We start from the raw sequence: 26,150 nt of genomic DNA, 5'->3' as shown, positions 1-26,150 counted from the left end.
GGACCCTTTCCAAGGCCAGCACATCCTTCCTTAGATACAGGGCCCAAAACTGCTCACAATACTCCACATGGGGTCTGACCAGAGCCTTATACAGCCTCAGAAGTACATCCTTGGTCTTGTAGTCGAGCCGTCTTGACATAAATGCGAACATTGCATTTGGCTTCTTAACTGCCGACTGAACCTGCACATCAACCTTAAGAGTATCATGAACAAAGACTCCCAAGTTCCTTTGTGCTTCTGATTTTCTAAGCATTTCCCCATTTAGAAAATAGTCTGTGCCTAAATTCCTCCTTCCAAAGTGCATAACCTCACACTTTTCCACATTGGAAATCATTTGCCACTTCATTGGCCATCTCCTAGCTTGTCCAAATCCTTCTGCAGCCCCCTTGCTTCCTCAATATCTGGTATCATGTGCAAACTTAGCAACAGTGCCTTCAGTTCCTTCTTCCAGATCATTAATGTATATTGTAAAAAGTTGTGGTCCCAGCACAGACACCTGAGGCACATCACTAGTCACCGGCTGCCATTCTGAAAAAGACCCCTTTATCCCCACTCTCTGCCTTCTGCCAGTCAGCCAATTATCTATCCAAGCCAGGATCTTACCCTTAACACCATGGGCTTTTAACTTATTTAACAGTCTCCTATGTGGCACCTTGTCAAAGGCCTTCTGGAAATCTAAATAAATCACGTCTACTGGTTCTCCTTTGTATAACTTCCTTGTTACCGCCTCAAAGAACTATAACAGATTTGTCAGGCACGACCTCCCTTTGACAAAGCCTTGCTGACTCAGTCCTATTTTACCATGCACTTCCAAGTACTCCACGATCTCTTCTTTAATACAGACTCTAAAATCTTACCAATGACCAAAATCAGGCTAACCGGCCTATAATTTCCTGTCTTCTGCCTCCCTCCATTCTTAAACAGTGGTGTTACATGAGCCACATTCCAGTCCTCTGGGACCCTTCCTGCCTCCAGTGATTCCTGAAAAATCATCACCAATACCTCCACAATTTCCTCAGCTATCTCGATCTCAGAATCATAGATAGAATATAATCGCAGAATGTACAGTGCAGAAGGAGGCCATTCGACCCATCGGGTCTGCATCGGCCCTTTTGAAAGTACACCCCATTTAATCCCACACACTTCCAACCTATCCCCGTAACCCCACCCAACCTTTTTGGACACCAAGGGCAATTTAGCATAGTCAATCCACCTAACCTGCATATATTTGGAGTGTGGGAGGAAACCGGAGCACCAGGAGGAAAACCATGCAGACACTGGGAGAACTTGCAGACTCCGCACAGACAGTGACACAAGCCGGGAATCGAACCCGGGTCCTTGGTGCTGTGAATCAACAGTGCTACCCACTGTGCTACCGTGCCACCCTTGCATCCAAGCTCCCAGATTGTCTGTCTTCTCTCTTGGTAAGATTCTGTTTGTCTCTTGTATTTCACTGCGGTGACAGGGCAGAGACATGATTGAAGGGATTTAAACATGGGAGTTCTGGGAAAAATGGGCAAGGATTTCGGAGGTGGCAACATGTTCAAAGAGTTTGGAGAGGAGAGGGAGGTTGAAGATGGGGCAGTAATTTGTAAGGATGGCAGGGTCAAGGACCTGTTTTATTGAGGAGGGGGTGATGATGGCAGATTTGAAAGACAGAGGGACAGTACCTGAAGAGAGAGAAATGTTGGCAATATCCATGGACACAGGGTAGTTGGCTGATCAGTAGCTCAGTGGGAATAGGGTCGATGGAGCAGGAGCTGGGTCTCATGGACAAGGTGAGCTCTGAGAGGGCATGAGGGGAGATGGGAGAGAAACTAGAGAAAGATGTGGGTTCAGGGCTCGGGAAAGGATGAAATTTAGAGACAGTTTGGTCCGGTGGGCTCGTGGGAGGGAGGGAAGCAGCAGAGGCAGCTGATCGGATTTACTCAATCTCAGTCACAAAGAAGCTCCACAAGCTCCTCACACTTCTTGTTGGAGGTGAGGATGGAAGAGACAGGGGAGAGCGAGAGTACTTCAAAAGGAACAAACTTGTATCAGAGCTATTGAAAAGTTTCAACACACTGCATATTTAACACAAATCTAATTTATTTGACTTTTAGCCAGAATATTAGCCCCTGTAAATGGGCTGGAGTTTGTTATCAGCAGAAAGAGACCCAAATGAACATGGTTCAGTCCTGAATGTGAGAAACAGCAAAATCAAATCACTGTGGTTACTTGTGACCTTGTTGGTGTGTCAGCAGATTGGATGATCGAGTGAATCCCTTCCCACACTCGGAGCAGGTGAATGGTCTCTCCCCTGTGTGAATTCGCTGATGTACAGTGAGGTCAGATGATTGTCTGAACCCAGTCCCGCAGTGACAGCACCTAAACGGTCTCTCGTCAGTGTGAACACGTTGATGGAACATCAGATTCCCAGAACTTTTATAGCACTTCCCGCAGTCTGGACATTGAAACGGTCTCTCATCAGTGTGAACTCGCTGGTGTCTCAGCAAGTGGGCTGAAACAGTAAATCCCTTCCCACATTTGGAGCAGGTGAATGGTCTCTCCCCAGTGTGAACTTGCTGGTGTGCAGACAGATTGGATAACTGAGTGAATCTCTTCCCACACTTGAAGCAGGTGAATGGTCTCTCTCCAGTGTGACTGCGTCGATGAATTTCCAGCTGGGATGGGGAAGTGAATCCTTTCCCACAGTCCATACATTTCCACTGTTTCTCAGTGTGACTACATTTGTGTCTTGTGAGGCCTGATGATCGAGCAAATCCTCGTCCACACACACAACACGTGTACGGTTTCTCCCCACTGTGGACGATGCTTTTTCCTTCCATGTTCAAAGTACGATGATATTCAGGATGTGATAAATTGAGGTCTCTGTCAGATCCTGATGTGATGCTTGGTTTGGGTTTCCGGACTTTGAAGCCTCCCCTTCAAACACCCTGCGAAACTGATTTAAAACAGAAAATAGGGAGTGAGAGATAAGCCAAAAAAACACAAAGGCAGGTTGTGAAATTGAGCTGAATGAATCTGGTCATTTGTGGGGCCGGCACTGGGAAAAAGTGACCATGAAAACTGCTGGATTGTCAGCATTGCGCAGGTCAAGGAGACACAGCCTGAGTGAGTGAGACACAGACAGAGTGAGAATTTGGTAATTTGGTGCAGTGAGGTAACCAGGAAAGGTGGTTAATCTAATTGTGCTGTTTTTCAGTTAAAAGTGCAGTGTATATTAGTGTCTGATTGGCTGAAGCTGCCCCCACCCTAATTGCTGAGAGGCAGTTATCTGGCAGTCACCTGAGGCCTGTTAAGGGGCACAAAGGTACACATTGTATTCTTCCATTTGAAGTTTTAGCGTGAGTCATCCTAAAGTCTGTATAAAAGACAAACAGAAAGCGCACTTAGTAAGCATTGCGCAGGTCAAGGAGATACAGCCTGAGTGAGTGAGACACAGACAGTGAGAATTTGGTAATTTGGTGCAGGGAGGTAATTCGGTGAAGAGTGGGTGAAGGTGCTTATTCCCGACCGTTTTGTTCTCTCTCTTTCACCGGGCCTAATTTCGGGAGCCGTTCGGAGGCGGAGGAGCAGTCTCTGTGAGTATAAAAACCTAATGGTAACTTCCTGTTTTCCAGTTTTGTTTTCCAAAAGTGACGTCAGAGGGAAGCTGTGATCTGATTGGTTGATAGCAAATCTGCCCCAAATTTTAAAAAAACACAGCTAAACTCGTAAACTTAAATTAAACTAATTAATTAAGTAGTGATGGCTGGTCAGTTGATGTGCTTCAGCTGCTTGATGTGGGAGCTGGCAGATCCCATTGCGAGCTGCAGCGACCACATCTGCAGTAAGTGTTGGCTGCTCGAAGAGCTCCGGCTCAGAGTTGATGAGCTGGAGTCTGAGCTTCAAACACTGAGGCACATCCGGGAGGGGGAGACTTACCAGGACACTGTGTTTCAGGATGCAGTCACACCTGTCAGAATAAGTACTTTAAATCCCACCAGTGGCCAGGGACAGCAGGGTGTGACTGCAAGTCAGGCAGGTAAAGGTAACCAGCAGTCAGGAACTCAGGAGCCTCAGCCCTTGACCCTGTCCAACAGGTATGAGGCACTTGCTCCAGGTGTGGATGGCGAACAGCGCTGCAGGAAGGATGAGTCAGCTGACCAAGGCACCATGGTTCAGCAGGCCATTCAAGGGGAGGGAGTAAATAGGCAAGTTGTAGTTGTAGGGGATTCTATTATCAGGGGGATAGATAGTATCCTTTGTGAGCAGGATAAAGAGTCCCACATGGTATGTTGCCTGCCCGGTGCTAGGGAGCGGGACATCTCTGACCGGCTTGAAAGGATACTGGAGAGGGAGGGAGGCCTTTGATAAGGTGCCTCACAGGAGACTGCTGAGTAAAATAAGGGCCCATGGTATTCGAGGCAAGGTACTAACATGGATTGACGATTGGCTGTCAGGCAGAAAGCAGAGAGTTGGTACAAAAGGTTCTTTTTCGGAATGGCAACCGGTGACGAGTGGTGTCCCGCAGGGTTCAGTGTTGGGACCACAGCTGTTCTCTTTATATATCAACGATCTAGATGGCGGGACTGGGGGCATTCTGGCTAAGTTTGCCGATGATACAAAGATAGGTGGAGGGGCAGGTAGTATGGAGGAGGTGGGGAGGCTGCAGAAAGATTTAGACAGTTTAGGAGAGTGGTCCAAGAAATGGCTGATGAAATTCAACGTGGGCAAGTGCGAGGTCTTGCACTTTGGAAAAAAGAATAGAGGCATGGACTATTTTCTAAACGTTGACAAAATTCATAATGCTGAAGTGCAAAGGGACTTGGGAGTCCTAGTCCAGGATTCTCTAAAGGTAAACTTGCAGGTTGAGTCCGTAATTAAGAAAGCAAATGCAATGTTGTCATTTATCTCAAGAGGCTTGGAATATAAAAGCAGGGATGTACTTCTGAAGCTTTATAAAGCATTAGTTAGGCCCCATTTAGAATACTGTGAGCAATTTGGGGCCCCACACCTCAGGAAGGACATTCTGGCACTGGATCGGGTCCAGCAGAGATTCACACGGTCGATCCCAGGAATGGTAGGCCTAACATACGATGAACGTCTGAGGATCCTGGGATTATATTCATTGGAGTTTAGGAGGCTGAGGGGAGATCTAATAGAAACTTACAAGATAATGAATGGCTTAGATAGGGTGGATGTAGGGAAGTTGTTTCCATTGACAGGGGAGACTAGGACCCGGGGGCACTGCCTTAGAATAAAAGGGAGTCACTTTAGAACAGAGATGAGGAGAAATTTCTTCAGCCAGAGAGTGGTGGGTCTGTGGAATTCATTGCCACAGAGGGCGGTGGAGGCCGGGACGTTGAGTGTCTTTAAGACAGAAGTTGATAAATTCTTGATTTCTCGAGGAATTAAGGGCTATGGAGAGAGAGCGGGTAAATGGAGTTGAAATCAGCCATGATTGAATGGTGGAGTGGACTCGATGGGCCGAATGGCTTTACTTCCGCTCCTATGTCTTATGGTCTTAAAAACCCAACTGACCTCTTTGGGAGGAGAGAGAAAGAGGTGAAGAGGGATTTTGTATATCTACAAGACATATTAAGAGAGTAGTTGGCAAAGCAACTTCAATCTTGAGCTTTATAAACAGTAATACTGATTCTGAAACGATGCTTCTGGTAGCACAGTAATTAGCACTGCTGCGTAACAGTGCCAGGGACCCGGGTTCAATTCCGGCCTTGGTGACTGTGTGGAGTTTGCACTTTCTCCCCGTGTCTGCGTGGGTTTCCACCCGGTGCTCAGGTTTCCTCCCACAGTCTAAAGAAGGGCACGTTAGGTGGATTGGCCTTGATAAATTGCCCCTTAGTGTCCAGGGCTGTGCAGGTTCGGTGGGGCAATGGGGTTACAGGGACAGGGTCAGGGTGAGGGCCGAGGCAGGGTGCCCTTTCAGAGAATGAGAGCAGACTCGATGGGCCAAATGGCCCCCTTCTGCACTGCAGGAATTCTATGGCTCTAATTCTATGAATCTTTATAAAGCTCTGGTCACCACTCTTCAGGAAGAATGTGAAGGTTCTTGGAGAAGGTGCAGAGGAGTTTTCCAGAATCGTTCCAGCAAAGGAGGTTGAGGGGAGATTTGATTCAGGTACACAAGATTATGCCAGGTTTCCATTGGGTGGACAAAGAAACTCTGTTTCCATTCACTGATCGTACAAGCAGTCGGGACAGAGATTTAAAGTTTTGGGTAAAACTGGATTGAACAATATAAGATGCTGAGGGGTCTTGACAGGGTGGATGTGGAGAGGATGTTTCCTCTTGAGGGAGAATCTGGAACAAGGGGGTCACTGTTGCAAAGTGAGGGGTCACCCATTTCAGACGGGGATAAGGATTTGTTTTTCTCTTGAGGTTGCAAGACAGGGGGTGGCATAGTGTTTAGCACTGCTGCCTCACAGCACCAGGGACCCGGGTTCAATTCCCACCCTGACTGTGTGGAGTTTGCACTTTCTCCCGTGTCTGTGTGGGTTTCCTCCAGGTGCTTCGGTTTCCTCCCAGTTCAAAGATAGGTAGGTTAGGTTGAATCGGTGAGGATTGTATTCGCTGGAACATAGAACATACAGTGCAGAAGGCCATTCGGCCCATCGAGTCTGCACCGACCCACATAAGCCCTCGCTTCCCCCCTATCCCCGTAACCCAATAACCCCTCCTGATCTTTTTGGTCACCAAGGGCAATTTATCATGGCCAATCCACCTAACCTGCACATCTTTGGACTGTGGGAGGAAACCTGGGCACCCGGAGGAAACCCACGCACACACGGGGAGGATGTGCAGACTCCGCACAGACAGCGGGGAATCAAACCTAGGACCCTGGCGCTGTGAAGCCACTGTGCTATCCACTTGTGCTACCGTGCTGCCCCAAGTTCAGAAGAATGAGGGCGGATCTCATAGAAACCTAGAAAGAGTGGCGCAGTGGTTAGCACAGCTGCCTCATGTCGCCGAGGACCCGGGTTTGATTCCGGCCCCGGGTCACTGTCTGTGCGGAGTTTGCACATTCTCCCTGTGTTTGTGTGGGTCTCACCCACACAAATCCAAAGATGTGCAGGGTAGGTAGATTGGCCATGCTAAAATTGCCCTTTAATTGCAAAAAAAGAATTGTGGAGTCTAAATTTATGTTAAAAAAAAAAAACTGGGTGAGACAGAGTAGATTCAGGAAGGATGTTCCTGATAGTGGGAGTGTCCAGAAATAGGGATCACAATCTGAGGATACGGGGTAGACCATTTAGGACGGAGATGAGGAGAAATATCTTCACCCAGAGAGTGGTGAGCCTGTGGAATTCATCGGCACAGGAACTAATTAAAGCCAAAACATTGCATGTTTTCAAGTAGTTCGCTACAGCACTTAGGGTGAAGGGGATCAAAGGACATGGGGGGAAAGCGGGATTAGGCTATTGAGACTAATCAGCTCTGATCGTAATGAATGGTGGGGCAGGCTCGAAGGGCCAAATGGTCCCCTCCTGCTCCTATTTTCTACTTTGCTCCGTATCTATGCATGTAAATGGTCCAGGAGGTATGAGGAAGAATGTTTTTACACAGCCAGTGGCAAGGACCTTAAACTTGCTGCCTATGATGGAGTTTGGAAATAGAAACAATAAATGATGTTTTTAAAAATTGGATAGAAACCTGAGAGCAAGAAAGCTGTGAGGATACAGAGATAGAGCCGGAGAATAACTCTGACTGGATTGCTCCAGATAATAATAATAATCTTTCTTCGTGTTAAAAGTATGCTTACATTAACACTGCAATGAAGTTACTGTGAAAATCCCCAAGTCGCCACACTCCGGCGCCTGTTCGGGTACACCGAGCGAGAATTCAGAATGTCCAAATTACCTAACAAGCACGGCTTTCGGGACTTGTGGGAGGAAATCACAGCACTCCGCACAGACAGTGACCCAAGCCAGGAATCGAACCCGGGTCCCTGGCGCTGTGAAGCAACAGTGTTAACCACAATGCCGATTACAGAGCTAGCATGGACTCAATGGACCGAATGCCCTTCTCTGCCCATAATGTTTTAAAATAAATTTAGAGTACCCAATTCATTTTTTCAAATTAAGGGGCAATTTAGCGTGGTCAATCCACCTAGCCTGCACATCTTTGGGCTGTGGGGGCGAAACCCACGCAAACACCAGGAGAATGTGCAAACTACACATGGGCAGTGACCCAGAGCCGGGATCGAACCACCGTGCTGCCAGCCGATTCTAATATTTTTGTCTAATCTCGCCTTGTAATTTAAACCCGGGGGGTTCAGATATCACTCAGGTAAATCTGTGCTACACTCCCTCCGAGGCCATTCTATTCTTCCGGTTTGTTGCCCAGAACTGAACACAGTTCTCCAGGTTTGGTCTAACCAGGGTTTGTGAATCTCGGGGCTTTTCCAGTCACACTGAGACCAGAAATCTTCCCTCACAGACAGAACAGACAAACCTTTTACCTTCCACACCCAGATGCTGCTGATATTCAGGTTCTGATGAATCGAGTGACTCTGTCAGATTGCGATGTGACATTTGGTTTGAGTTTCCCGTCTGTTAAACCTCCACTTCCAGTATCCTGTAAATGTACAAAAACCTCACTCAGTTTCGGATAGAAATTCACAACATTCTCTCCTCATCAACTTTGATTAAACGTATTCCTGGAGGTTTGATCACATGACCTGCCGCCATCCTCCAGCCATTAATCGGTCAACACATCCAGCCTTGTGACACACTGCCTTCCTCGGCCAATTGGGAAGCGGGTGGGGGGGCGGGCGGCGGGGGGGCGGCGGGCAGGCGGGGGGGGGGGGAAGAGAGAGAGAGAGATAGATGTAGAAGGTTGGGTAGAGGCTCATGTGCAGCATAAATACTGACACAGACCATGGCTAACCTCAGCTGGTATGGGAATTTAACCTGTGCTGTTGGTGTCACTCAGCACAAACCAGCCATCCAGCCAACTGAGCTAATCGATCCCGATGTAAATCTGTAATAATGTAAATATTACTAATTGTCTGTCTCCCACCATACTATTTAATGTTTCCCAGTGCACCTCAGATAGCTTGCCCCTCATACCCTGATAGTTTTCTTCTGCGAGAAGCACCAAGATAAATTAAACAAAAGAGCCATATAACCACCTTAGCCCATCTTCATGGCAATGTGGCATGATATTGGGGCTTTCCAATAGAAATGGTAATAAAACATCTTCTAACCTCCACACCCCCTTTCACTCTTTGATCCTTGTGAAATGTTAAACCAGATATTCACAAGAAGGCTCAGAGAGAATCAGCCCACTGGGGGAGAAGTTGTGAGACCGGCCAGTCCAGCAGAAAGACATCCTCTGACCATCCCCATTGACCAACAGAATGAACAAACTGCAGTCCTGGATGTATTTGAGAACAGAAACAATAACAGCAGAATCCAATCCCTGTAATCAGTTGTGAACTTGTTGGTGTCTCAGAAAGTGCGATGAATTACTAAATCCCTTCGCACATTGAGGGCAGGTGGTGGGAATTGAATATATTCAGTATTTAGGAAGGACAGACAAAAAGGAAAAGGCAGTGGAGTGGCAGTGCTGGTTAAAGAGGAAATTAATACAATAGTGAGGAAGGATATTAGCTCTGACAATGTGGAATCTGTATGGGTAGAGCTGAGAAACACCAAGGGGCAAAATAATTAGTGGGCATCGTATATAGACCCCAAACTGCAGTGGTGATGTTGGGAATGGCATAAAACAGGAAATTAGGCTGATTGCAAAAGTTTCTATAGGAATGTGAAGAGAAAAAGATTGGCGAACACAAATGTAGGTTCCTTACAGTCAGAAACAGGGGAATGGAAATAGGGAACAAAGAAATGGGTGAGCAAATAAATACATAATTTGGTTCTGTCTTCACAAATGAGGGCACAAATCAGACACCAGAAGTGTTGGGGAAATTGATGGGATTGAAGGCTGATAAATCCCCAGGGCCTGATAATCTGCATCCCAAAGTACTTAAGGAAGTGGTTCTAGAAATAGTGGATGCATTGGTAGTCATCTTCCAGGATTCTATAGACTCTGGAACAGTTCCTGCAGATTGGAGGGTGGCTTATGTAACTCTACTATTTAAAAAGCGAGATAGAGAGAAAACAGGGAATTATTGACCAGGAAGCCAGACATCAGCAGTGGGGAGAATTTTAGTATCCATTATCAAAGATTTTATAGCAAAGCACTTAGAAACCAGTGGCAGGATCGGACAGAGTCAGCATGGATTATGCTTTCTCTTCAATTAATAATGCATCATTCTGATCTTCCGACAGAAAAAAAATCATCCACCTTTACTCAATATTTGTTTCATTATTCAATGTTTAACATCAGTATTTTTATTTATTATATATGTCTTCATTTTGAATTGAATAACTCTGAAATATACACCACTGAATTGCAAACATAACTGAGCAACAAAGGAAACTTGTTAAGTGGGTAATACAAAGCCAATGGTGCTTTGTTGAGTTTGACCAGTCAGCTTTTAAACAAAGTCAAATATCGTCACATGGAAGTGAATTGAGAATTATGTGTTGCTTATATTTGACCCCTCTGTGTTTTGGTGTGAAACATTCTGCAGCCTAAATACTGTCCATGTATAAGAAAGGAGGGGTGACAGCAAATCCTCACTCAGCCTGGATTTCCTCATCTCCCTGAGTGGCTGTTCCTGTTTCTCCATCAAGAAGACTGTTTTTTTCAACAAGCTGGTTCAGTTACTTCTCTGGATTGCCTCTAATTCAGTTATTGATTTGTTTGTGTCTGTCTATATGAGCACACATTACCATTAGATATATTTGAATGTTGATTAACAAGTTAATCTGTGTCTACAGAGCCATTAAATTATTCTGTGAACTGAGCAAACTGCCAAGATCCGCACTTTGTTTTTTCATGTATGGAACGATCTGTCTGGACTGTACACAGAGCAAGACTTTTCATTGTACCTCAGCACACGTGACAATAAATCAATTCCAATCGAAGAGACAGTTTCTTACTCATCTTCAGATTGAACAATGAGCCGCCTTAAAATTATTCATTCATTGGAGGTGGGCGTCACTGGCTGGGCCAGCATTTACTGCTCATTCCAATTGCCCTTGAACTGCGTGTCTTGTGAGGCTATTTCAGAGGGCACTTACAAATCAACCACAACATTGCTGTGGATCTGGAGTCACGTGTAGGTCAGGCCATGGAAGGAGAGCAGATTTCCTGAAGGACATTCGTGAACCAGACAGGTTTTTAGAACAATCCACAATGTCATCATTAGACTTTTAATTTGAGACTTTTATTCAATTTCAATATCTGTCATAGCCAGATTCAATCCCAGATCATTAAACTGGGTCTCTGGATTACTAGCCCAGTAACAATACCATTATGCCACTGCATAGCCCATATAGTCTTGGCAGAAGGTGATGTCTTGTAACTTCTCAAAATTATAAAGTAAAGTAATTAATTTGTTTAAACAAATTCTGATAGCTCTGCAGTTTCTGGAAACATTTTGGTTGAAAGTGTTATTTTTAAAATAAAGATCTAGTCTTTACAATATAATCACCTAATACACTAATGATAATCAATGTTCACTACTGAATAATCATTAATTTATTTATTTTTTTGCTGTGAAATCAATACATAGTTAATATAGAAAAGGTACAGAAGGTTCAATGGCTGCAGGAAGCCACATGTTCGAGGTATAAAAGGGCTTCCTTGACCTTGTTACAAATGACAGTGAATACACGACGAAAATAACAATTTTAAAACTAAATGTGATTACACATGCGTACTTACAGCTTCCTACATTACAACAGTGAATATGTTTCAAAAGTACTCCATTGGCTTTAAAACATTTTAGGAGGTCCAGTGGTAATGAGAGGTTTTATAGAAATGTTAATTTGTTCTAATTGTCCATAAACTAGAATATATTACACTCGGTAACCTCTCCAGAATCATTAATAAAGATTGAGTCTTAATTTTGTGCCAGAACCACGACATTGACACCATTTTGAATACTCTGTGAAACTCCAGACACACCATATGCACAATTATTTGTTGTAAAACACAGCGAGTTGTTGTGATTTGGAATGCACTGTCTCAATGGTGCTGGAACCTCATTGGACTGTAACTTCCAAAAGGGAATTTGATGCATTCTCAAAACAAAATAGTCGAACTATGGGATTAAATGGGTCGCTGTACAGAGAGCTGGCATGGGAAAATGGGCCAAATAGACTCCTCTATACTCTAGGAGCCTTGTGTACATGTAAAACGAGGAGTAACAACCTGCAACTTGCTGCCTTTGAGCGTAGGAGATGCAGAGATGACAGAAGAATTTCAATAGGAAATTGGACAGACAAGGAGAGAAATAAACCTGCACAGATTTGGGGATAGAACGGGGCAATGGGCAGACTGGCTTCCTCCACTGGGAGCCGACACGGTCCCAAAGGGCTGAATGGCCCCATTCCCCACCCTCCAGATGCTGTGATCTCAGGAGAGAAATTCAGCTGCTCCAGTCACTCCAACTAACTGGAGTCCCTCATCTCTGGTGCCATTTTAGCACAATGGATAGCACTGTTGCTTCACAGCACCAGGGTCCCACATTCGATTCCCAGTTTGGGTCACTGTCTCTGCGGATTCTGCACGTTTTCTCCGTGTCTGCGTGGGTTTCCTCCGGGTGCTCCAGTTTCCTTCCGCAAGTCTCGAAAGATGTGCTTGTTAGGTGAATTGGACATTCTGAATTCTCCCTCGGTGTACCCGAAAAGGCACCAGAGTGTGGCGACTAGGGGATTTTCACAGGGATTTCATTGCAGTGTTAATATAAGCCTACTTGTGACAATAATAAAGATCATTATTATTGTAAATTTTCTCTCCACCGTCTCTAAGAACTTCACATCTCTCCTAAAGTGTGGGGCCCATATATAGGCTTCCATTCTAGAGGGATAGAATTGAAAAGCACGGTGGAAATGTCCAACTTGTTTAGAACCAGGGTTAGACTACACTGGGACCACTGTCAACATTGGTGATCTCCATTTCGAAAAAGTAAATAGAGGCACTGGATAAAGTGCAACAAAGATTCATAATATACAGGACTGAGAGCATTTAACACTCAGGAAATGCTGGGGCTGCTTTTTCCTGGAAAAGAGAAGACTGATGGGTGACTGATGGAAATCTTTAAGATTATGAAGGGATTCAATAATCCAACAGGAATTTCAATAGAAACCTCTTTACCCAGCGAGTGGTGAGAATGTGGAACTCACTCCACAGCGAGTGGGTGAGGTGAACAGCATGAATCCATTGAACGTAATGCTAGATACATACATGAGGGAGGAAAAATAGGAGATGCTGATGGGGGAGATGTAGAGGGGTGGGTGGAGGATCATGTGGAGCATAAATACTGACATAGACCATGGCTAACCTCAGCCGGTATGGGAATTTAACCTGTACTGTTGGTGTCACTCAGCATAAACCAGCCATCCAGCCAACTGAACTAACCGATCCATGTGTAAATCAGTAATAATTCGTTAAATATCAGTGATTGCCTGTCTCCGACGACACTATTTAACGTAGTTTCCCAGTGCACCTCAGACAACTTGCCCCTCATACCCTGATAGTTGTCTTCTGTGAGGAAACACCATGATAAATTGAACAAAGAACCATCTAATCACCATAGCCCATCTTCATGACAATGTGGCATGATTTTGAGGTTTCCAAACAGAAATGGTAATGAAACATTTTCTAACCTCCAAACACCCTTTCACTCTTTGATCCTTGTGAAATGTGAAACCAGAGATTCGCAAGAAGGCTCAGAGAGAATCAGACCACAGGAGACGAAGTTGTGAGACCGACCAGTCCAGCACAAAGAAACCCTCTGACCATCCCCATTGACCAACAGAATTAACAAAATGCAGTCCTGGATGTAATTGAGAACAGAAACAATAACAGCAGAATCCAATCCCTATAATCAGTTGTGAATTTGTCTCAGAAAGTGCCATGAATTACTAGATCTCTTCGCACATTGAGGGCAGGTGAATGGCCTCTCCCCAGTATGAACTCCCTGGTGTGACTGCAGATGGCATAACTAAGTCTGTTGCGCAACTAGACGTGAACGGGTGTGACATAATCGGGATTATGGAGACATGGCTGCAGGGTGACCAGGGATGGGAATTGAATATATTCCGTATTTAGGAAGGACAGACAAAAAGGAAAAGGCAGTGGAGTGGCAGTGCTGGTTAAAGAGGAAATTAATGCAATAGTGAGGAAGGATATTAGCTCCGACAATGTGGAATCTGTATGGGTAGAGCGGAGAAACACCAAGGGGCAAAATAATTAGTGGGCATCGTATACAGACCCCAAACTGCAGTGGTGATGTTGGGAATGGCATAAAACAGGAAATTAGGCTGATTGTAAAAGTTTCTATAAGTATGTGAAAAGAAAAAGATTGGTGAACACAAATGTAGGTTCCTGAAAGTCAGAAACAGGGGAATGTATAATAGGGGACAAAGAAATGGCTGAGCAAATAAATACATACTTTGGTTCTGTCTTCACAAATGAGGGCACAAATCAGACACCAGAAGTGTTGGGGAACACAGGATTTAGTGAGAGGGAGGAACTGAAGGAGATCAATATTAGTAGAGAAATGGTGTTGGGGAAATTGATGGTATTGAAGGCTGATAAATCCCCAGAGCCTGATAATTGCATCCCAAAGTACTTAAAGAAATGGCTCGAGAAATAGTGGATGCATTGGTGGTCATCTTCCAGGATTCTATAGACTCTGGAACAGTTCCTGCAGATTGGAGTGTGGTTTATGTAATTCCACTATTTAAAAAGCGAGACAGAGAGAAAACAGGGAATTATAGACCAGTAAGCCTGACATCGGCAAGAGGAAAAATCTAGAATCCATTCCCAAAGATTTTATAGCAAAGCACTTATAATAATAATCTTTACTGCCATAAGTAGGCTTACATTAACACTGCAATGAAGTTCCTGTGAAAAGCCCTGAATCGTCACACTCCGGCGCCTGTTCGAGTACACAGCGGGAGAATTCAGAATGTCCAGATTATCTAACAGCACGTCTTTTGGGACTTGTGGCAGGAAACCGGAGGGGCCAGAGGAACCCACAAAGACACGGGGAACATGTAGACTCCGCACAGACAGTGACCCAAGCCAGGAATTGAACCCGGGTCCCTGCCGCTGTAAAGCAACAGTGCTACCGTGCAGCCCTAGAAAACTTAGAAAACAGTGGCAGGATTGGACAGACTCAGGATTGGACAGAAATCATGCTTGACAAATCTACTGGAATTCTTTGAGGGTATAACTGGTAGAGTTGACGAGGGAGAGCCAGTGGATGTGGTATATTTGGACTTTCAGATGGCTTTTGACCAAAGTCCCGCATAAGAGATTAGTGTGTAAAATAAAAGCACGTGGGATTCGGGGCTGTATATTGAGATGGATAGAAAACTGGTTGGCAGGCAGGAAACAAAGAGTAGGAATTAATGGGTCTTTTTCAAATTGGCAGGCAGTGACTAGTGGGGTATCGCAGGGATTGGTGCTCAGACCCCAGATAATCACAAGATATATTAATGATTTTTTAAAAAAATGAAAGAACCCAATTCTTTTTTACTAATTAAGGGGCAATTTAGTGTGGCCAATTCACCTACCCTGCAGATCTTTGGGTTATGGGGGTGAGACCCACGGAGACACAGGAAGAACTTGTCTCCACACAGACAGTGATCCGGGGTAGGATTGAACACTGATCCTCAGTGCCATGAGGCAGCAGTGCTAACCACTGTGCTACCCTATATATTAACTATTTAGATGAGGTAACAAAATGAGAAGGCAGATTATTATCTGAACGACCATAGATTGAGAGAGGGGGGATGTGCAACGAGACCTGGGTATCCTCGTACACCAGCCACTGAAGGTAAGCATGCAGCTACAGCAGGCGGCAAAGAAGGCAAATGGCCTTCATTGCGAGCGGATTAGAGTACAGGAGCAGGGATATCTTGCTGCAATTATACAGGGCCTTGGCGAGGCCGTGCCTCGAATATTGTGTGCAGTTTTGGTCTCCTTATCTGAGGAAGGATGTTCTTGCTCCAGAGGGAGTGCAGCAAAGATTTACCAGACTGATTCCTGGGATGGTGGGACTGACGTATGAGAGAGTGAATCAGTAAGGATTGTATTCGCTGGAGTTCAGAAGAATGGGGGATCTCATAGAAACCTATAATATTCCAACAGGACTTGACAGGGTAGATGCAGGAAAGATTTTCCTGATGGTGGGAGTGTACAGAACGAGAGGTCGCAGTCTAAGGATACGGGACAGACCATTTAGGACAGAGATGAAGAGAGATTTCTTCAACCAGAGAGTGGTGAGCCTGTGGAATGTGTTACCACAGAAATAGTTGAGGCCAATACATTGAACGTTTTCAAGAAGCAGTTAGATATAGCACTTAGGGCGAAGGGGATCAAAGGATATGGAGGGGAAAGTGGGATTAGGCTATTGAGTTGGATGATAAGCCATGATCATAACGAATGGCAGAGCAGGTGCTAAGGGCAAAATGGTCTCTTCCTGCTCCTATTTTCTATGTTTCTATGTAATCCTTTCCCACACTAAGAGCAGGTGAACGGCCTCTCCCCAGTGTGAACTCGCTGGTGTGTCTGCAGACTGGATAACTGAGTGAATCCCTTCCCACACGGAGAGCAGGTGAATGGCTTCTCCCCAGTGTGAACTCGCTGGTGTCTCCGCAGGTTAGATGAATGAATGAATCCCTTCCCATACTGAGAGCAAGTGAATGGCCTCTCCCCAGTGTGAACTCGCTGATGTCTCTGCAGACTGGATAACCAAGTGAATCCCTTCCCACACTGAGAGCAGGTAAATGGTCGCTTCCCAGTGTGAATTCGCTGATGTCTCAGCAGGTTGGATGAATGAATGAATCCCTTCCCACACCGAGAGCAGGTGAACGGCCTCTCCCCAGTGTGAACTCGCTGGTGTGTCTGCAGACTGGATAACTGAGTGAATCCCTTGCCGCACTGAGAGCAGGTGAACGGTCTCTCCCCAGTGTGAACTCGCTGATGTCTCAGCAGGGTGGATGAATCAATGAATCCCTTCCCACACTGAGAGCAGGTGAATGGCCTCTCCCCAGTGTGAACTCGCTGGTGTCTCAGCAGGGTGGATGAATCAATGAATCCCTTCCCACACTGAGAGCAAGTGAATGGCCTCACCACAGTGTGAACTCGCTGGTGTCTCTGCAGGGTGGATAACTGCGCGAATCCCTTCCCACACTGAGAGCAGGTGAACGGTCTTTCCCCAGTGTGAATTTGCTGATGTTTCCACAGGTTGAATGAATCAATGAATCCCTTCCCACACTGAGCGCAGGTGAACGGTCTCTCCCCAGTGTGAACTCGCTGATGTCTCCGCAGGGTGGATGAATCAATGAATCCCTTCCCGCACCGAGAGCAGGTGAATGGCCTCTCCCCAGTGTGAACTCGCTGGTGTGTCTGCAGGCTGGATAACTGAGTGAATCCCTTGCCACACTGAGAGCAGGTGAACGGTCTTTCCCCAGTGTGAACTCGCTGATGTCTCAGCAAGGTGGATGAATCACTGAATCCCTTCCCACACCGAGAGCAGGTGAATGGCCTCTCCCCAGTGTGAACTCGCTGGTGTGTCTGCAGGCTGGATAACTGAGTGAATCCCTTGCCACACTGAGAGCAGGTGAACGGCCTCTCCCCAGTGTGAACTCGCTGATGTCTCAGCAAGGTGGATGAATCAATGAATCCTTTCCCACACTGAGAGCAGGTGAACGACCTCTCCCCAGTGTGACTGCGTCGATGAATCTCCAGCTCTGATGGGAATCTGTATCCCTTCCCAGAGTCCCCGCATATCGACGGTTTCTCCATGTTTTGGGTCTCCTTGTGTCTCTCCAGGTTGGACAATCAGTGGAAGCCTTGTCTACACACAGAACATGTGCACTGTCTCACCTCACTGTGAATGGAGTGATGTCTACACACAGAACGTGTGCACTGTCTCTCCTCACTGTGAATGGTGTAATGTTTTTTCAGGCTGTGTATCTGGTTAAAGCTCTTTCAACAGTCAGTTCACTGGAACACTCTCACTCGGGTGTGTGTTGTGTGGGTCTCGGTGCTTTTCCAGTCACACTCACGTTTAAAATCTTTTGAAGCCAACAGATCGGACAAACATTTCTCCTTCTCGCTGATGATATTCAGAGCCCAATGATATTCAGATCAGAAGGAATCGAGTGAGTTTGTCACATCGAGATGTGACGTTTGAGATTTCTGTCTATAATTCCTCCTCTTCCAATATCCTTTGAAAACAATTTACAAAAGTCATCAGTTAGTACAGGATAGAAATTCAGAACAGACAGTTCTAGTTCCTATGGAAGATTATTTCCTCTCTCATTCTCCAAAATCTGTAAATCTCCATCCCACACACTCTCCCTCTATTCTCACTCTGCTGTATCTAATATTCACCTTCCCAATTCTCCTGAAGGTGCTGATTCATGTTGATTGACAGATCCGAGCTCAGCTCACTGCTTCCTGACCAGGGGGCAGAGTATAATAGCAGCAAGAGTAGGCCATTCGGCCCACCGAGTCTGCTCAACATTTCAATGCGATCCTTGGCCGTTCTACTTCTGCAGAACTTTTCCACAAGTTTCCCCATATCCCTCGACATCTTCAGTATCTAGAAACCTGTCAACATTTGTCTTGAACATACCTGATGACTGAGGCTGCACATTCCTCTGGGGTAGAGAATTTCAAAGCTTCACCAGATCCTCGAGTGAAGAAATCCCTCCTCATCTCAGCTTTCTCTCTATTTTCCTACCTATTCCCCATAACCCTCAACTCCTTTGGCAATAGTATATCTGTCAACCTGGTGCTTCAATATATTCAATGACCCCCAGATACAACTGGTCCCTGTGGAAGAGAAATCCAAAGACTAACAACGCTCTGAGGGCATGAGGTCCTGCAGCAGGAGTTCAGGGAGCTCGGCAGAAAGTTAAAAGACAGGACCTCTAGGGTTGTAATCTCGGGATTACTCCCTGTGCCACGTGCCAGTGAGGCTAGAAATAGGAAGATAGAGCAGCTAAACACGTGGCTAAACAGCTGGTGTAGGAGGGAGGGTTTCCGTTATCTGGACCACTGGGAGCTCTTCCGGGGCAGATGTGACCTATATAAGGACGAGTTGCATTTAACCCGGAGAGGCATAAATATCCTGGCCGCGAGGTTTGCTAGTGTTACACGGGAGGGTTTAAACTAGTATGGCAGGGGGGTGGGCACGGGAGCAATAGGTCAGAAGGTGAGAGCACTGAGGGAGAACTAGGGAATAGGGACAGTGGGGCTCGGAGGCAGAGCAGACAGGGAGAAGTTGCTGAACACAGCGGGTCTGGTGGCCTGAAGTGCATATGTTTTAATGCAAGAAGTATTACGGGTAAGGCAGATGAACTTAGAGCTTGGATTAGTACTTGGAACTATGATGTTGTTGCCATTACAGAGACCTGGTTGAGGGAAGGGCAGGATTGGCAGCTAAACGTTCCAGGATTTAGATGTTTCAGGCGGGATAGAGGGGGATGTAAAAGGGGAGGCGGAGTTGCGCTACTGGTTAGGGAGAATATCACAGCTGTACTGCGGGAGGACACCTCAGAGGACAGTGAGGCTATATGGGTAGAGATCAGGAATAAGAAGGGTGCAGTCACAATGTTGGGAGTTTACTACACGCCTCCCAACAGCCAGCGGGAGATAGAGGAGCAGATAGGTAGACAGATTTTGGAAAAGAGTAAAAACAACAGGGTTGTGGTGATGGGAGACTTCAACTTCCCCAATATTGACTGGGACTCACTTAGTGCCAGGGGCTTAGACGGGGCGGAGTTTGTAAGGAGCATCCAGGAGGGCTTCTTGAAACAATATGTAGACAGTCCAACTAGGGAAGGGGCGGTACTGGACCTGGTATTGGGGAATGAGCCCGGCCAGGTGGTAGATGTTTCAGTAGGGGAGCATTTCGGGAACAGTGACCATAATTCAGTAAATATTAAAGTACTGGTGGACAAGGATAAGAGTGGTCCTAGGATGAATGTGCTAAATTGGGGGAAGGCTAATTGTAACAATATTAGGCGGGAACTGAAGAACATAGATTGGGGGCAGATGTTTGAGGGCAAATCAACATCTGACATGTGGGAGGCTTTCAAGTGTCAGTTGAAAGGAATTCAGGACCGGCATATTCCTGTGAGGAAGAAGGATAAATACGGCAATTTTCAGGAACCTTGGATAACGAGAGATATTGTAGGCCTCGTCAAAAAGAAAAAGGAGGCATTTGTCAGGGCTAAAAGGCTGGGAACAGACGAAGCCTGCGTGGAATAAAAGGAAAGTAGGAAGGAACTTAAGCAAGGAGTCAGGAGGGCTAGAAGGGGTCACGAAAAGTCATTGGCAAATAGGGTTAAGGAAAATCCCAAGGCTTTTTACACGTACATAAAAAGCAAGAGGGTAGCCAGGGAAAGGGTTGGCCCACTGAAGGATAGGCAAGGGAATTTATGTGTGGAGCCAGAGGAAATGGGCGAGGTACTAAATGAATACTTTGCATCAGTATTCACCAAAGAGAAGAAATTGATAGATGTTGAGTCTGGAGAAGGGTGTGTAGATAGCCTGGGTCACATTGAGATCCAAAAAGACGAGGTGTTGGGTGTCTTAAAAAATATTAAGGTAGATAAGTCCCCAGGGCCTGATGGGATCTACCCCAGAATACTGAAGGAGGCTGGAGAGGAAATTGCTGAGGCCTTGACAGAAATCTTTGGATCCTCACTGTCTTCAGGGGATGTCCCGGAGGACTGAAGAATAGCCAATGTTGTTCCTCTGTTTAAGAAGGGTAGCAAGGATAATCCAGGGAACTACAGGCTGGTGAGCCTTACTTCAGTGGTAGGGAAATTACTGGAGAGAATTCTTCGAGACAGGATCTACTCCCATTTGGAAGCAAATGGACGTATTAGTGAGAGGCAGCATGGTTTTGTGATGGGGAGGTCGTGTCTCACTAACTTGATAGAGTTTTTCGAGGAGGTCACTAAGATGATTGATGCAGGTAGGGCAGTGGATGTTGTCTATATGGACTTCAGTAAGGCCTTTGACAAGGTCCCTCATGGTAGACTAGTACAAAAGGTGAAGTCACACGGGATCAGGGGTGAGCTGGCAAAGTGGATACAGTACTGGCTAGGTCATAGAAGGCAGAGAGTAGCAATGGAAGGATGCTTTTCTAATTGGAAGGCTGTGACCAGTGGTGTTCCACAGGGATCAGTGCTGGGACCTTTGCTGTTTGTAGTATATATAAATGATTTGGAGGAAAATGTAACTCGTCTGATTAGTAAGTTTGCAGACGACACAAAGGTTGGTGGAATTGCGGATAGCGATGAGGACTGTCAGAGGATACAGCAGGATTTAGATTGTTTGGAGACTTGGGCGGAGAGATGGCAGATGGAGTTTAATCCGGCCAAATGTGAGGTAATGCATTTTGGAAGGTCTAATGCAGGTAGGGAATATACAGTGAATGGTAGAACCCTCAAGAGTATTGAAAGTCAAAGAGATCTAGGAGTACAGGTCCACAGGTCACTGAAAGGGGCAACACAGGTGGAGAAGGTAGTCAAGAAGGCCTACGGCATGCTTGCCTTCATTGGCCGGGGCATTGAGTATAAGAATTGGCAAGTCATGTTGCAGCTGTATAGAACCTTAGTTAGGCCACACTTAGAGTATAGTGTTCAATACTGGTCGCCACACTACCAGAAGGATGTGGAGGCTTTAGAGAGGGTGCAGAAGAGATTTACCAGAATGTTGCCTGGTATGGAGGGCATTAGCTATGAGGAGCGGTTGAATAAACTCGGTTTGTTCTCACTGGAACGAAGGAGGTTGAGGGGCGACCTGATAGAGGTCTACAAAATTATGAGGGGCATAGACAGAGTGGATAGTCAGAGGCTTTTCCCCGGGGTAGAGGGGTCAATTACTCGGGGGCATAGGTTTAAGGTGAGAGGGGCAAGGTTTAGAGTAGATGTACGAGGCAAGTTTTTTACGCAGAGGGTAGTGGGTGCCTGGAACTCGCTACCGGAGGACGTGGTGGAAGCAGGGACGATAGTGACATTTAAGGGGCATCTTGACAAATACATGAATAGGATGGGAATAGAGGGATACGGACCCAGGAAGTGTAGAAGATTGTAGTTTAGTCGGGCAGCATGGTCGGCACGGGCTTGGAGGGCCGAAGGGCCTGTTCCTGTGCTGTACATTTCTTTGTTCTTTGAAGAGATGACTGGAAATCTATAACGTAGCTACAGTCTTATATTACGAGAAATAATAATACATTTACTTTATTACAGAACGGTAAATAATATATCAAATCTGGACCATGCAACAACACTAGACATATCTCTGTCCATTATTAATTTAATTGCCCTTAAATGTCAGCCATTTGGGGAACCCACCCCTTTAATTGTGAACATTAGGAAAGAGACCATCCTTTTTTGAAATAAATTTACAGTAATTAAGGTGCAGTTTAGCGTGGCCAATCCACCTACCCGGCATATCTTTGGGTTGTGGAGCTGAGACCCATGCAGAAATGGGGAGAATGTGCAAACTCCACACGGACAGTGACCCGGGGCCGGGATCAAACCCGGGTCCTTGGCGCCGTGAGGCAGCTATGCTAAGCACCATGCTTTTAGTCAGCCAACTAAATGCGTCAACTTGTTAAGGCAATGTTTTTCAAACTTTTTTTCCGGGGACCCATTTTTACCAACCGGCCATCATTCAGGATCCAACCCGGCCGAATTTCGCGACCCACGCCGTCCGACCTTCGCGGCCGACCTTCACGACCCACTATTTTCTCTTACTTTGTTTGCTGCTGAGGAATCGCAATCGCGCCCGTGATGTCGATGTTCGGGGGGCGTGACCTGCTCTCTGCCTCCCTTCAGGCAGGAAGATGACAGAGAATTTTTGAAAAAATCTTCTGCGTCTCCGATTGCGCAAATTCGCGGGCAACAGCCGCCGCAGCCGGCTTTTTTTTTAACAAGTTCCGGGGGGGGGGGGGGGTATTTGATAAAGTTTAACAGAAAAAAATGTTTACATCCTCTACAAAGTGGAGGTTCCCCACATTTCACCAAAACATTACAATTAAAAACGTAAAAAAATAAAAGACACTTAAAAATCAATTAATTGAGAAGGCTTCCAAATACGACCTGCAGGCATTTTGTTTTGGAATGTTTAAAACTCAAGATTAAAAACGTTGACATCTCTTTGTTGAAGTTACAGCTGCGGTGAAACCATCGTTGGATCACTCACCATTCTTGGAGTAAGAGACTTCAAAGTTCAGAAAGCAACCAATCACATCATTCCCCCCGAACCTTTTGCAGCCGGCAAAACTCTGAGCATGCGCAAAACTCTGAGCATGCGTACCGATGAGCGGGCACGCATGCGCAGTGCGGCCGCATTTTTTAAATATGTTCGTGGCCATTTTGAAGGCCGCTTGCAGCCGGCATTATTAGAAGCCGGCTGCTGCGTGCGGATTTGCGCAATCGGGAGCGCCGCAACTGACGGCTCCGCGACCCACCCGACACCTGCCCGTGACCCACACATGGGTCGCGCCCCCCGACTTTGACAATGCCTGTGTTAAGGAAATGGGTATGAGGAGTTGGAACCACTTTGTGGAGCCGCGAATCTTCATGTAATTTTTTTCTCCCAATTAAGGGGCAATTTAGCGTGGTTCCAGGTTGGGCTCAAATCATCAATGAGGAATCTGATCTCTGGCAAGGAAGGAAACCCTGGCAGATGGGCAGGGAGGATTCATAAACACCCGCTGGAGGCCCCAAACCCCCAATAAGACCCATTGATTTTATTGTCAGTCTGCAGACAGGAGCTGGAGAACTGAACCCAGGCAGAGGAGAAGGAGGGAGAAAACTGGGAGTGGAGGAAAGAAATGGTGCAGATGGTGAGATGGGTTTGGATTTCAGCCCAGGGTGGAGCAAAGGGGAAACTGTTCCAGAGAAACTAGAATTGTCTGTTCAGAATTTCTATCCTGTACTGACAGTGATGACTTTTATTTTTATTAAATTAAAAAAAAAAAAAATTTAGAGTACCCAATTCTTTTTTTCCCCAATTAAAGAGTAATTTTAGCGTGGCCGATTCACCTACCCTGCACATCTTTTTGGATTGTCGGGGCCAGACCCACACAGACACGGGGAGAATGTGCAAACTCCATACGGACAGTGGCCGGGGCCGGGATCAAACCCGGGTTCTCGGCTAACCACTGAGCCACCGTGCCTGCCCCTAGTGATGACTTTTGTAAACTCCTTTTACTGGATATTGCAAGGGGAGGATTTACTGATTGAAACTCAAATCAAACTTCACATCAAGATTTAACAGTCACTCCATTCATCAGACCTGAATATCATTGGCCTGTGAATGTGGAAGAAGAAATGTTTGAGCTTTGACAAAAGAGTCATTGGACTCGAAACGTTAGCTCTTTTCTCGCCCTACAGATGCTGCCAGACCTGCTGAGATTTTCCAGCATTTTCTCTTTTGTTTCAGATTCCAGCATCCGCTATAATTTGCTTTTATTTCAGAAGAAATGTTTGTCTGGTCTGTCTGCAGGAAAGAATTTTCATGATCAGTGTGACTGAAAGAAAACCAATACACACTCAACTCGAGTGAGAGTGTTCCAGTGAACTGCCTGTGGAAAGAGCTTTTACCAGTTACACAGTCTGAAAAAACATCACACTATTCAGAGCGGGAAGAGACCGTACACATGCTCTCTGTGGGGACAAGACATAAACTGATCGTCAAACGTGGAGACGGACAAGGACATCAGCAGCATGCTGAAACCATGGAAATGTGGGGACTGTGGGAAGGGATTCAGATCCCCATGTGAGCTGGAGATTCATCACCGTAGTCACACCGGCGACAAACCATTCACTGAGTGTGGGAAGGGACTCACTCAGTTATCCGAGTGAGGATTTACCAATATATGGGAGTTGAGCTGGTGAGGAAGTGAGTGGCCTTTAGTAAGGTTCAGGCTGTTCTGTGTAAGAAAGAAGTTTGATTTGGGGCGGTATACCATGCAAAGCTGCGGCTCACATACGAGTCCAAAGACATCCATTTTGATAGACCAGAGGAGGTGAACATTGTAAAGCATAGACTGGGGTCCAGTTATCTGTATTGGACAAGATCTACATTTCCTGTGGGGTGGGATGGGTGTTGTGATATCCTCTATATATCATAGATTTTACAGTGCAGAAGGAGGCCATTCGGCCCATCGAGTCTGCACCGGCTCTTGGAAAGAGCACCCTACCCAAGGTCAACACCCCACCCTATCCCCATAACCCAGTAACCCCACCCAACACTAAGGGCAATTTTGGACACTAAGGGCAATTTATCATGGCCAATCCACCTAAGCTGCACATCTTTGGACTGTGGGAGGAAACCGGAGCACCCGGAGGAAACCCACGCACACACGGGGAGGATGTGCAGACTCCGCACAGACAGTGACCCGAGCCGGAATCGAACCTGGGACCCTGGAGCTGTGAAGCAATTGTGCTATCTACAATGCTACCGTGCTGCCCCTAACAGAAAACCTTATCAAAGGGCTCGTCCGGGATTTGAACCCGTGACCTCTCGCAAATTTCGAAACCAAGACACCCAAAGTGAGAATCATACCCCTACACCAACGAGCCCCTATAGTTTTGATATTTTGTGATAAAATCTGTTTTTCTGTTCGGGGTGAAGGGAGATTTTCCTTATGAGGCACAATGTAGATATATATAGGGGTGTGGGTGGGGGGGGGGGGGGGCGGGGTGGAGACGGGTGAGCTAACTGATGACTAAAGAACTGTTTTTGTTTTACTCTGTGAGTGTATGGGTGCGTGTATGGCAGCCATCTTGGGTGGACTCTTGGCGTGTACATTTTGAAGATTTACTGGATAGTCCCTCATGGCTGATTACGTGAAGGAGGCCAGGGTTTGGGGGCGGGGGGGGGGGGGGGGGGGGGGTGGAAGAGAGACCCCTGATTCAGCTGGTCACCTGGAACGTAAGGGGATTGGGTGGACCAGTGAAGAGGTGGAGGGTTTTTGCTCACCTAAAGATTCTACATGTTGGTGTGGTGTTCTTGCAGGAGAC

The 26,150-nt window shown here is 46.2% G+C and overlaps 1 long non-coding RNA gene across 1 annotated transcript; it reads right to left on the bottom strand.

Annotated features, from left to right (window-relative positions):
• Positions 1–168: 168 nt before the first annotated feature.
• On the bottom strand, positions 169–18,293 carry LOC140418402 (uncharacterized). Its single transcript, XR_011945009.1, has 3 exons — positions 18,162–18,293; positions 8,465–8,580; positions 169–2,944 (listed from the first exon to the last, which is right to left on the bottom strand). It is a non-coding gene; the product is annotated as an uncharacterized lncRNA (long non-coding RNA).
• Positions 18,294–26,150: the final 7,857 nt, after the last annotated feature.

This window comes from Scyliorhinus torazame, chromosome 5, assembly GCF_047496885.1.
Source record: "Scyliorhinus torazame isolate Kashiwa2021f chromosome 5, sScyTor2.1, whole genome shotgun sequence".
Classification (NCBI taxonomy): domain Eukaryota; kingdom Metazoa; phylum Chordata; class Chondrichthyes; order Carcharhiniformes; family Scyliorhinidae; genus Scyliorhinus; species Scyliorhinus torazame.
The sequence above is the reverse complement of the archived record's forward strand: the minus strand, read 5'-3'. Positions and strand labels throughout refer to the sequence as shown.